The sequence below is a fragment of the Hippopotamus amphibius genome, chromosome 9, assembly GCF_030028045.1.
Source record: "Hippopotamus amphibius kiboko isolate mHipAmp2 chromosome 9, mHipAmp2.hap2, whole genome shotgun sequence".
Classification (NCBI taxonomy): domain Eukaryota; kingdom Metazoa; phylum Chordata; class Mammalia; order Artiodactyla; family Hippopotamidae; genus Hippopotamus; species Hippopotamus amphibius.
Window position 1 is genome coordinate 74,660,994 of NC_080194.1, and position 13,333 is coordinate 74,674,326.

General features: G+C 51.7%; 1 pseudogene; it reads right to left on the reverse strand.

Annotated features, from left to right (window-relative positions):
- Positions 1–768: 768 nt before the first annotated feature.
- Positions 769–11,250, reverse strand: LOC130829063 (2-acylglycerol O-acyltransferase 2-like; annotated as a pseudogene).
- Positions 11,251–13,333: the final 2,083 nt, after the last annotated feature.

A 13,333-nucleotide genomic window follows, 5' to 3' on the forward strand; every position in this document is an offset into this window, starting at 1 on the left:
GAGCTCATTTTTTTATACCAAGCTCAGCGCTGAAATGACAAAGGATGAGTAGGAGTGGCCACAAGGAGCACTCAGTTCATGTGATGTCAGGGCTGAGATCAGAGATTATCTTAGTCGCTCGGGGAAACTGAGACTCAGAGGGAGGGTGAAGAAGTCTGTCCCCAGCCACTTGGCTGGTGACAGAGCACAGTTCTCCTTCCCCACCTTCCAGGCCCCTCTGGCTGCCACTCCAGGGCTCAGAGGACTCAGAAACTCAAAGATGCCCAGAGTGAGTGCAGGGGCTTTGTGACCTCGCCTCCTCTCCAGCTCAGGATGGCATCCTGCAGGATGAGGGAGCTTGTAGGAGAAAGAGCTACAGCTGGTGGCTTCTGTGCTGTCACTCAAGGCAGAGGAAGGAAAACCTGCGAATTGGAGCTGCTCTTTTTCCTGCCCATTGAGTGACAGGACCACAGAGGTCAGAGATCCCAGCGGTAATATTCTCTCCCAGCATCTCTTCCATTTCTCAGATGAGCAGACCAAGGAGAGGGCCCCTTGCAGAGGAGTCACAGCAGGAGTGCAAATCACCGATGCCAGAGTCTGGTCTCCTCCGCCACACTGCCACTTGTGACTCGGGGCCTGGCGTGGGTTAGAAACAAGCAGGAGTCATGGAAGGCTTTGGAAATGTGTTCAACAGACACCTTCAGGAAGTCTTCTGGAATCACAGCACCTCCCCCTATTCTCCCTAATGCCAGCCCTGCCCTTTGGGGCAGCCCCTCCTCTGGGGAGGCACTAGCAGAATTCCAAGTGTTGGTCACTGGGGATGTTGTACTTGAGCTTGTGGGCTTCGAAAAGGTTGCTCAGCACCTCCATGTAGCACTGCTGTAGCTTGTCCACCTCCTCCTGCGAGGGGTGTGGTGTCTTCTGCACCTTGATGGGCTTCCCCACTGCAAGACCCAAGGAGGGTGGTAGCCCAGAGCAGGAACCACTGGAGTTGCAGGGGCCCTTGGGGTTCCCACCGCAATGGTCATCCACGCAGGAAAGCGCTCTTACTGCTTCCCTTTCAATTCTATTTTGGGTAATGCATTCTGACATATTAGGGCAACTCAAAGATTCTGATATATTAACAATACTACCAGCTGGCATTTACAAGCAATATCTCCTATAATTGTCCTAACAATCCTACAGGGATAGAACCTGCTATTATTCCTGTTTGACAGGTCAGGCACTGAGGCTCAAGGTTAAGTAACTTGTTCGAGGTCACATAGCCAGGAAGAATCAGTACCAGGTTTTAAGCCCTAAGGATGTGCTCTTAACCTCCAGGCCAGGTGGTTCTGGGAGTCTCAGATGCCATGACTGGAAGCGCTTGTCTGTCTGGGAGGAGGCGACCTACAGTCCAAGTGTCCTTCTTCCCCCCTCTCCCTCCATGCTCGCCTGCAGTGCCCCCCATTCCAGGGAGGTGTTGGGAGGCCCTATTAACCTCCTTCCACTGGTTCTGTTTGGCTCAGAAAGAAGCTGCCCCGCCTTCTTCTCTTGGGAACAGCTCTGGAGGCAGCAGTTGTGAATTATATTCGTGAAAATATTACCATACAAGCCAGGAAAGTCCTGGTGTAGGGGGCTGAACAAGCCTGTACTCAACGAAGAAATGATTGGTGGTTGGGGATGAACAGACCTCTCTCTACAACTTTGCCATTGGAACCTAGCTGATTCCAAAAAGAAAGCAAATGAGCTGTCCAAATAGCTGAGAAGATGGTGCTCAGTCCACACACTCACCCCCATGCTCGTTATTTATAGGAAAATCCCTCAGGCTCACTCGTAGCCTGCTGATTGCTACTTTACACACAATTCTGACAGACCGCGAATGCCCTTCCCTTGTATCCACCTTCTCCAACAAGCCTTATGAGAACCTCCTGTCAGAATTAAACCCTCCTTCTCTGGTGTCATAAAAAATTAAACAGACCCTGAGCTAACCTCAACTCAGTTACTCAAGGGCAGGGTGATCTTTTGGAAATGATTTAACTTCTCTGAGTCTCAGTTTGCCATCAGTAAAATGGGGATGATAGTCCCCGCCGCCAAGGTTGTTGGGATAACTGAGCTGCTGCGTGTGAGGAGCCAGTGCAGTGCCTGGCACACAGCAGGTGCTCAGTAAGCGGTAGTGGCCACTGTTCTCTGTGCCTCCGTTATAGTTCTCGTCCCAGACTGCCTTACGTCAGGGCTCCCTGCCTGTGTGTCTGTTTCCCAGTCTAGAACGTGAGATCCATGGGGTCAAGAATGTGTCTGGCTCATGTCCATTCCCCTCGCAGCACAGAGCCCAGACCCCGTGCTCTGTAACCCACCCTCTCCCAGTCCAGGTCTTGGCTTACCCACGGTGGTGATGGGTTGGCGGTAGGGGATAAGACCAAATCTGTACCAGAAGACACCACGGCCATGGAAGACTAGGAGGGAGACTCCCAAGATCTTATGCAGTTGGTCATGGAACCAGCGCAACCAGGAGCCAGGAGAGTGCTCAACCTGGTCAAATATGTCAATATCCCCAAAGGAGAAGATCGGCACCAGAGCTGCGCTGCAGGGAGACAGGAGGGAGTGCATGTGGGAGGTGCAAGAAGGTGCCAACTTGTCACCTAGCTTCCTGCAGGGACCCAGTGACCAGGAATTGCAGCAAAGGACAGAGCCCTGAGCCAGAAGTAGGAGAACTCCTGTGGTGTCTCCCAGTCCTTCTACAGCCTTTGCTATGTGACTATGGGCAGTTCTGGCTCCTCTCAGGGCCACCACTTCCCAGTTGCACCATGACAGGGAGACCAGAATGCTACAGAGAGGCCCCCCAGATATAAAACATCTTCAAGCTTTCTGGAAAACCTCTTCTGCCCCAACTGGCTGGGGTCCTTCAGAGGTGCTTCAAAGTTGGATAATTGCTATAAGCTACACCCCGGACTCCATTCTCACAAATGCCCTAGGTCTCAGATTTAATGCCAGCATTGGGCAATATGACCCTCCACACCTAGTCCCTTTGATTGCAAAGTCTCCCTTCTAGAATTTTCTCTGGGTATTTGGGTATGACACAGTACATCTATCAACAAGACAGAACCTTCATTGTGAATGGAGCATCTCTTGACAAAATAGGATCTGCATTAGTCTCTGCTGTCTTCCCACCAAAATACAACCCTTGCTAATCTCCAGCTGACCGAGAGCCCTCTCTGCTGATACCCATGCATCAGGGCGAGCCTCATGAAGCCCTTGCAGTTCTGCAGCACGAGCTTGTAGACTCCAGGCCCGGTGTTCAGTGCCTCCTTGGCGCCCCCAATAACTATGACCAACAAGTTGCCGCCTCCCTCCCTGCTCAGAATGTGAGCAGTGCTCTCCTTGTCTGCGGGGACCAGCTCTGGGGAGAGAGGATGGTGGTCAGATAGGGGATAAAGGAGGCAGGGACTGTGGAGGGAATGTGCTCTGGGCTCCACCCCTACCCCCCCAAGTTGGGAGTTCCCTGAGGACTGGCACTGAGTCCTCTTCCTCTTCCCAACCCCTCACTGAGCTCATTGCTGGGCACAGAGTTGTGGGAAGTGCTTGTGTCTAGCCTCCGTATGCAATGCTCTTGGAGGAAGTACAGAATTGTTGGTGGCCCTCCCTAGAATCCCTCCTCCATGCCCCCCCCTCATCTTCCTGGGCAACCCAGGGGTGGAAAGACTCACCCCCTCACATGATGTAATCCCTGAAGAAGGGGACCCAGAAATACAGGCTCAGTGTCATCAGATGTGGGCAGATTCCAGGGAAAAGCAAGGAGAAGCCTGTGCTCTCAGTACACAGGCTGGTAAAAGCTCCGGTGGCCAGGATTCCATGGGGGTGGAAGCCAGCAAGGTAGTTCTGGGAGGGGTCCAGCTCGGCAATCTTGACCAGCTGCAGGGACAGCAACCTGGTGATTAGGGGCTGGACCTCATGCCATCCCTGGTCTCACTGCTGACTTTCTGTGCTGACCTCTTCTATGTGTCCCCTGTGCCCAAGTGATATATCACCACCATGTCAGTGTTTTGAGAGTAGAGATGGCCTGTCTGAGGCATCCTCATTCCCGGTGCAGGCCTGGAACATAGGAGATGCTCTGGAAGACCACGGAATGAATGAGGCAAAGAATGGACCCATTAACAGATGAGGCTGATGCAGCCCCTGTGGGAAGGAAGGCCCCCTGCCCAAGGCAGAAGTAGGACCCCTGGGAAGGAGATGGGGAGACAGGCCCCTGTTCTATGTGAGGGAAGACCTAGTCACAGGCAGAGCCTACCCATAATGAAGGAGCCATCGCAGGATGGAGTGAGCATCTCTCCAAGGGCTCTGTCAGCTAGTTCCATCCTGGGTGGTACATTGGCTCCTGAGTCCCCGTCACTCAATGTAAGGGACCCCAGTGTGCGGGGAAGTGAGGGGCAGGGAGGAGGGGCATGAAGTCCCTAGTAGTGACGCCCGCATGTGTGGGGGGGAAGGGGTCAGGGAGGTGTCCTGCCAAGTCTGCAGCATTTCCTGACACCAGGTCACAGCCTGGCCACAGCACTACATCCCTCCTCAGGCCTCGGCCTGTGTGGACAGGGTTGCTCCAGGGTAATGAAATCTTCACAGGAGAAACCCAGTTCCCGCACTGATCTTCAGCATGAGGGGGAGGCAGCTCCTCTGGGGGGAGCACTGCCTGATGCTCTACCATTAGCTTTTTTTTTTTTTTCTTTTTTTTTTATTATTTTTTTTTGGGGGGGGGCTACCATTAGCTTTTTAGGAAGCCCATAGGGTGCGTTTAGAAAGATCCAGTGCTCAGAAACAGTTTCCTAATTTTGCTTGAAATTCCACAAATAGGTGGTAGCTCTTAAAATCAGTAAGAGCTGAAGGAAGCTCAGAAATACATGCCCATCTGACATGGAGAGCAGAGGCTTATGAATGTGGGGAAGCAGCAGCAGAGTGGGGGCTCCCTACCTGGGAACCTCTCCATCACGTCCGCCCCAACATCCCTGCAGGGCCTGTGCTGGAAACATGTGTGGAGGAGTTGCAGGGTCTCCCGGGAGGCGGTGGGGTCTAAAGTCTGCAGGCCAAAGCCCCACTCTTGCAGGCTCGCAGCCCAGGACAGGTGAGTCAAAGTGCATGTCAGTTCTCCCTCTGCTGGCCACTTCGTGGTAATGTCCACCCTCTGGAGGGGGTGATGTCACAGGACTGCGGTGGGCAACAATCCTGAACACAGTGCAGGTGGAGTGTCTGCAAATCAAGTTCACTGTCTAACCAGTGTCCATAGTCTTAGGGTTGAGAACCCCTCCTCAAGAGCAACCCTGCCGTGGAAGCGGCAGGAGGGGGAGTGGAAAGGACAGGCACAGAGTCACTCAGCAACTTTTCTTTTTTTTTGCCAGTCGTGCATTTGGCAGCAGCTCCAGGTGTAAAGAGAGGCAAGTGCTGCCCTCTGGAGGCCCCAGGATGGCCTGATGTCTTATGAAATCCACAAAACACAACGACATCTGTGGTATCATCTCAGCTTTATGTGTGAAGAAATCGAGGCTCAGAGGGACTGCGTAACTCAAACAAGGTCATGCAGCTGGTAGGTGGACACCTGGTATTAGAACCTCTTCTGCCCACCTTCAGAGGCCACACTATATATTTCTTCTCTCCTGTGTCCAGGAGAGGGCCACCTGCCCCTGCCTGGCACGGCTCTGTGTCCCTACTGCCTTCCCTATCCTACCTGCTCAATAAACCATCCCTTCCCAGCTGCTTACAAACAGGGTTTAGTCTCTCGGTGATATGGGAAAGAGCAGAATGGTCAGTTACTCAATAAGTATTCTTCCATCAGGACTGATCTTTGGATCCATGGCCAGGACTCTGCAATAGCCATGAGGTGCCCGGAGTCAGAGAGTCAGCAATTAAGAGGCACCTCAGCGTAGGAGGGATCAGACTGCTTAGGGGACACATGGAGAAACTGAGATCAGAACGGGGCAAGGTTTTCCAAGGACACGTAGCATGCCCAAGTTGGGGCAGGATAGATCCTGAGAACCACTTCAGGGCTCTCTGCCTTGCTTCTTTACCCAGAAACGCACAAATATTAAAACCAGTAAAAGAACTTGCCATGTGATCTTGGTCATACCTTTCTCCCTCCCTGGGTGACAGTCCCCTTATGTGATGAACTGTAGGGCTAGATGGTCTTAAAGACATGACTTTATGAGCTGCAGCCCTCAGCAGCCATGCGTCATACATGTAAGATACATATGTGTGCCACATGACATGGCCCCTAGGGCTCCTGCGAATCCTGTACATTCATCAGTCCTCATGTTGGCCCCACATCACTGCAGGTGGGAAACCACGGGCAGACAGAGGCTAGACTCTTCCCCAGGCCACATAGTGGTGGGAGCCCGGCTCTGGCCTCCCAGCCAGCATTCTGCTCACTGCACACACGGCCACACTTCCCCGTGGACATGGAGGGGCACTACGGTCCTGGCCACATCCCAGCCAGACCCATTACTCAGCGAGATGGGGAAATAGTCCTTCATGTACTTCCATGTGACCCAGCGCCTTAAGGCCTCAATGTGCCTACCCCCCTGCCATGGCTTGTCTCTGTTCTGGTACAACCAGATCGCATACAGGGTACTGAAGATCCAGAATCTTGTGAACAGGAGGCCTATGAAGACCACACTGCTGATATGGTCTGGGAAGGGAAGCAGGAGCTGTGAGTGGTGAGAGGTGTGAAGGGAGAAACTCTCCCCATATGCCCAGCAGTAGCAGCACTGTCCTGTCCAGCCCTCACCCCCAGAGAGAAAAGGCCAGCCTCCCAGTCCAGGAATTGCCACACTGGGAGCCTGGATTGGATGCCAGGTAGGCCTAATTCTAAACTCATTTTCTCCCACTGCACCAGGCTGCCTCATTCACTCTGGTCTTCCCCCTCCATCCCTCTCTCCTCTCTGTCCATTAAGTAGTCTGTATTCACCAGGTGCTCAATAGATGCCTGGTAGACCAGTGACTGTGTGAATTGTTTCTAGTTTCCATTTTTGGGGACCTCAGAGAAATGGAGACATTCCTTCTGCCCAGCCCTCTTTCTGTCTACCCTCATCCCATCTTTCCACAGATAAATCCCACCAGATCCCTCCTCTAATTAAGCTCTCCTATGGCATTCTTGAAATTTTGAGGCACAACCCAAGCCTGACATTCAAGCTCCCCATTGCTGGCCTGAATCCCCTCCTGCTCCAGCCTCACTCCCCCACATCCACCCCATGCTCTGGCCACACGAAGCTGCTCCTGTCCCTCTGACTCCCTGAGCTCCATCATCCTTTTACCTTTTGGTCATGCAGTTTCCCCTGCCCGCCATGCCCTTTCCTGCTGAAGGAGGGCAGAAGAGGCCAACACCTGCTGCACCATGGGTCAGGGGTACAGCAGGGCTAGGACTGGGCCCAGTGAGGAATTCCCTTCTGATCTGTGAGTCTTAGTCCCTACTGCAGGCTAATCTGGCTTCATCTCAAGAGTCAGGTGTTCTGAAGCCAGTGGAGCCTAATTGCCAGAGAATATTGCTCCTTCCCCAACCCTTTCTCTCCTCCTGACACCGTGCATTCAGACTCTCCAAGAAAGTCAGCTTGCACTTATATTCCATTTGGAAGTAGGTTAGACTGTGCTGTCATTCCTGGCAGGCTTCCAGGAGGAGGGGAGTTTTGACTCAGTCTGAACAGTAGTAAAATACATAATCCAGACGAAGTAAGTTGAGGCTCACAGATGTTCCCTTCACACAGAACACCTATGATGTGCCAGGGGCTAATGGTACAGCCATGATTAACAGACAACAATTCTCGCCCTCCTGGAGCTGACACCCTCAAATCTGGAGGCAGGAGACAGGATGCCACTGGGAATAGATGGCTAGGAGTCTGACTTAAATTTTATTTCCTTATTTTTTCACAACAAAAACCCCAGCTAGGTCTCTGCCCTTGGACAAACCAAAGTCTGCGTTGGTTTCTCCCACTTTCAGAAAACCAGCTCTAGAGAATAAAACCAAGTTGTTATTAGTGGCTTCCTGGACAGTAAGATTTGGTGAAGTCTTTCACTTTGGATACACATTTTGTTAGAATGTGTTACAACAGCATGTATTTGTTTGGTAGTCAGAAAAAAAAGTTAGGAAAAAGCCCACATTCGAGTCTTTTTCACTTGACCAGAAAGACTTCCCCCCACCCCACCATCCCCCTCACCCCGGGGCTCACTCTTTAACTCCTGCCAGCAGGCAAGAAACAAACTTGGGAGTCTTTTCGGCCACTTAGGAAGGAAATTTCTTTCACTTCATTATACCAAGGTGGAAAATTTAAGACCCCACTGTACCAAGGCCCAGAGAGGATATGCAAATTGGCTAAGCTCACACAGCAACCTATTAGGACGGGACCTGGCATTCAGTTCTACTATTTTGTCTACATCATGCTCCCAACATTCATTCATTCAACAAATATTTATCAACATCAACTCTTCTAGGAGCTGGAGATACAGCTGAGAACAAGACCAACTATTTGAATGGAGCTTACTTACCTTCCTGTGTGAGGTGTGAGTTACAGAGGAGAGGAAAGGAATCGGTGTAAACAAGTAACCCCTTGGAAACTATTGAGATCTGGGCCCTGAGATCTTGGTGACAGGTCCTAGTCGGCCACTTCTTTGCCCCTCCTCCAAATGCTCGTTCTATGTCCAGTGTGAACCAGCTGTCACTGTGTGTGTGGTGTTTACTCCCCCGACTGGAAGCACTTACTCTCCTGCCAGCCTTTCACTCCTGCCCTGTGGACCATTCTCCTACTCTCTCTGGAAAGGGACCTCTTCTCACCACCCATTTCCAGCCTCCCTAGATCAGGGGAGGCAATATTTTACCTAAAGGGCTAGACTGTAAATATTTCAGACTTAGCCACTCAAGAGGCAACTTGGAGGATATCACATAGATGTGATCATTTAAAATGTAAAAACCATTCTTGGAGGGCTTCTCTGGTGGCACAGTGGTTAAGAATCCACCTGCCAACGCAGGAGACACGAGTTCGAGCCCTGCTCCGGGAAGATCCCTCTTTCCATGGAGCAACTAAGCCCATGCGCCACAACTACTGAGCCCACATGCTGCAACTGCTGAAGCCTGCACACACCTAGAACTGGTGCTCCACAACAAGAGAAGCCACTGCAAAGAGAAGCCCGTGCACTGCAACGAACAGTAGCCCCCACTCTCTGGAACTAGAGAATGCCCGCACACAGCAACAAAGACCAAGCACAGCCAATAAATAAAAATTAATATTAAAAAAATAAAATAAGAAGGGGGTAGGGAGCTCTAACACAACAACAACAACAATATTCTTGGCTCATGGGCTGTGCAGAAACAACCCGTGGGCTGGTTTGGCCCGTGCCACATACGTTGGTGACCCCTGATGTAGACTGTGGCTGCTCCCTGCTGTTAGGTAAAAGATTGCCCTACTCCCCAAATGCAGTCGATACCCTGACTACAGACACAGGCACCTGTACCATACAGATTGGACCTTGTCACTCCTGTACCTAAAGCCCTCCTGGGACTCCCCTTTGTCCCAAAGATAAGGGACAAAGTACAAGCTCCTGCTCCTGGCATGAGTGGGTTCAGATCCCTTTTCTCAGCTGCCCTCCCTCCAGCTCCAGGTCCAGGGCTACTTGACCTCTCTGTGCTGCTCTTGACACTCCCAGGATCCCAGGCTGGGCTGCGGGTGGGCGCGGACAGTCACACACATTCCTGCTGGCAAATCTCCCTCAGGGACACCTGGGCAAGATGCCCCTCAGCCCCCATGATCCCCAGGCCTCAGCCCACCTGGCTCTGGTCCCCAAGTGCTTTTTGTCCAGGAGCCAAGGGACTTGTTGCCTGCCCTGGGGGTAGCCCTTCTCCCCCTGCTCCACACCTCCTACCACACCCTCAGCCCTCTCTCCTCCCTCTGTCTCCTTCCCTTTCCTCCCTTGGCAGTAGGAGGGGCCCAGATCTACAAACTTGGACACTTAAGACACTTGGCTTACCTGCTCATCTGTGTAATGAGCATAAACCAGGGATATTTTAAATATTTAACCACCCTTAGGACAGAGACACAGGTCAGTCATCAGGGATGCTAGGGGCAGGGAACTGGAGAGCTTGCTTTGCTTAAGATGAAAGCTTTAGCTGCAAAAGTTGGGGGAGGTTTTGAGGGACCACCTGGTGTATGTATGTGATGTGGGGTGTGTGTATGTGATGTGGGGTGTGTGTGTGCGTGTGTATGACTTTGTGTGTGTTTCTGAGAAATGGCTATAGGCTAGCCTGTACAGAGTATGTCCATAGTTTAACATCAGGATAGTGGCATCTGTGTACAGGCTGAACACCAACGCTGCGGGGAGCAGTTCCTACCCAGTCTGGTGCCTGCAGGTGAGATGAAGAATCTCACACAATCCCAGTCACTCTCCCTTCCCAGTCCTCAGCCCTGGGCCCTCCTCAAAAATGTTCCCTTCAGCAGAGCTGGAGTTGGGGTGTTTGTGGCCTCCCGGTCATAATGGATGTGTTCACTGTGGGGGGTGGAAAGGGTACTGGGATGAACATACCCTCCTGTGGGATCCCTGCCCAGCACCAGCCAGGGCTGTGCTGAGCAGCTGAACACATCTCTTCATTTCATCCCACAGCCCCACTATAAAGTCAGCATTCTTAGGCCCATTCTGCAGATGATGAGATGGAGGCACGGGGAGGTCAGGCATGGGTCCCCCAAGGTCCCACAGCTGGTCAGTTGCCCAGCTAGAGTCTGACCTACGTGTGCCTCTCACTCCCCAGTCCCCTCTCAGCCCCCGTCTCACTCCCCCTCCCGTTCTTCCCTATTCCTCTCTCTTTCCCACTCACCAGAGTCCGTCTCCTCTTCTCTGAACGAAGGGAAGCAACTCCATCCTGCCTGAGCAGTCTGAGGAGCCCAAGTGTCCCAGAATCGCCTATTCCCTCCCCACAGCACCAGGCATCCTGTGGTGGAACACTGCTCTGGTAGTAAGGTGGAACCCACAGCCCAGGAGGACTAAGTACCCTGCCCAAAGCCACAGGTGAGGGCTTCTACCCCACAGACCCAACAACTTCCCACCTCCTGCAGAAGCCTCAAGGGGGGCCAGTAAGCTCAGCAGCCCCTTTAGGACCTGTGTCTTTGTCCCGTCAATGCAGCATGTGTACCGAGAGCGACAGATACCTGTACTCTCCCACCCCCCAGCCCAGCCCCCCTTACGTAGGGCCAGGATAGAGAAAACCCACTGCAGGACCATGAAGGTCTGCAGCCTGCGCTCCCATGGTACCAACAAGGGCTCGAACTCCACCATGCTGGCTCTTCTGCCGGCTCTGGAGGCTTCTCTGTGCTCTGCTGTGGTCTGAGACACCTGCCGGTTTTTGCTGCTGCTGGAGGTTTTATAAGAATTTGTAGGGCCTGGGGGTGGATGCCCAGTCTAGCCCAGCCCCAACGCCTCCCTGCCCCTGCTTGGCAAGGACCTCTTTCCTAGGAGAAATCTTTGAACCCACTGCCCTGGACCCAAGTGAAGATGGAAGAAGAAAAGGACATTTGCCTCCTCAGGCAATGCTTTATCTGTCAGATGACTTTTGGTCAAATCTGCCCAAATCTTGCCCAAAACTTGGCAGGTGAAGCACCAAGTATAGTGCCATCCTGTACTCTTCATACCTTCCCTGCAATAAATAATTGTCTCCTCTCTCCTGCCAGGTCCACTGTTCCCTTCCACAAATAGGCAGTAACAATTCTCATCTAAAAATCCCTCGGCCTCATCATCTCCTCCACCTCCTGCTCTATTCCTCAGCTGCCCTGTACAGCACAACTCCTGGAAGAGCCGTCTGCTTTCCATACCCTCCCCTTCCATTCTGTCCTCCCTCCTCGAGACTTCAGATGCCCCTGTTGCATGGAACTGCCTTTGACACATTCACCAATGGCCTTCATGCTGCTAAATCCAGGGGTCCATTCTCAGCTCTCATCTTGACTTCTCAGCAGCCTTAGACACAGTTGGTCTCTTCTACCTCCTTGAAACCAGTCAGCCTATGGACACCACACTCTCCTGGTTTCCTTCCTGCCCCTCTGGCTGCCCCTGGGTAACCACTGTGGCGCTTATCCTTCAGCAGGCTAAGTGCTGGAGTACCCCCCTCCCCCCTCAGCCCTTGGGCCCTGCCTCTTCTCTTTACCCTCTCTCCTGCAGAGACCTCCCTCAGGCTCATGGCCTTGGGATCTATCTACAGGATGAACACCTCCAAACTGCATCTCCAGCCCTCACTTCCCCCTGGGGCTCCAGACTTGACTATCTAGCTGGAGGTTTGACATCTTCCCTGACATCCTGCTCGGCACCTCCATCATAGACTGTCTAAAACTGAACTTGACCTCCCCTTACCTGCTCAGGCTGTCCTTTCCTCTGCTCTTGGCCATCTCAGGAAAGGGGAATCCAGTGACCTGGTTCATCAGGCCGAAACCTTAGAGTTGCACTAGACTCTTTCCATCCCTCTCCATCCAACTCTCTCAGTCAGTTCTCCTAATTCTCCCTTTAAACGTACACTTTCAACTGAAATATATCAAACATACAGTAAAAGGCACAAATCCTATGTGCAGGAATGATACACTGTCCCTGAGTGAACATACTGGTGTGACCTCCTCTCTGATGCACAAGTAGAACCTGACCAGCACCCGTGTCCTCCTCTCCGTCCCAAACCTCACACCAGCCTCATCTCTGCTTTGAACTTTATCATAAGTGAGTCTCACACAATCTGCCTTTTGAGACTGACTCTTTTGGCTCAAGATTATATTTTGAGAGTCATCTAAATTGCGTTTGTTTGTAGTACCTTTGTTCTCATTGCCATACAGGACTTCACTGTGTGAATACGCCACAATCATCTGTTTCACTGCTGAGAGGTATATGGGCTGTTGTCTGCTTCTGGCTATTGTGAATTATGCTGCTATGGCTTTTCTTTTCTGTTTTTCTTTTTTCTTTAATTTATTTGAGAAATAATTGGCATACATCACCGTAGAAGCGTAAGGTATCCAGTATTACGCTATGATTTACATATATTATGAAATGATTACCACAGTAGATTTCGTTAACATCTGTCATCTTACATACGACAATTTAAAAAAAAGAAAACAAAATTCCCCTTGTGATGAGAACTCTTAGGATCTGCTCTCTTCACAACTCTCCTGCGTATCACACAGCAGCACGGGCGTTCTGGACATGACCCTGGGTGCACATTTCTATACATTTCTGTTGAGTGTATGCCTGGGAATGGAGTGGCTGGGTCTCCTCGTATAAAGTCACATAACTGATTGTACAAATTTACACCCACAAGCCCCACATGAGTGTTCCGGTTGCTCTACATCCTCCTCAACATTTTAGCCATTATTGTGAGCACATAGAGATA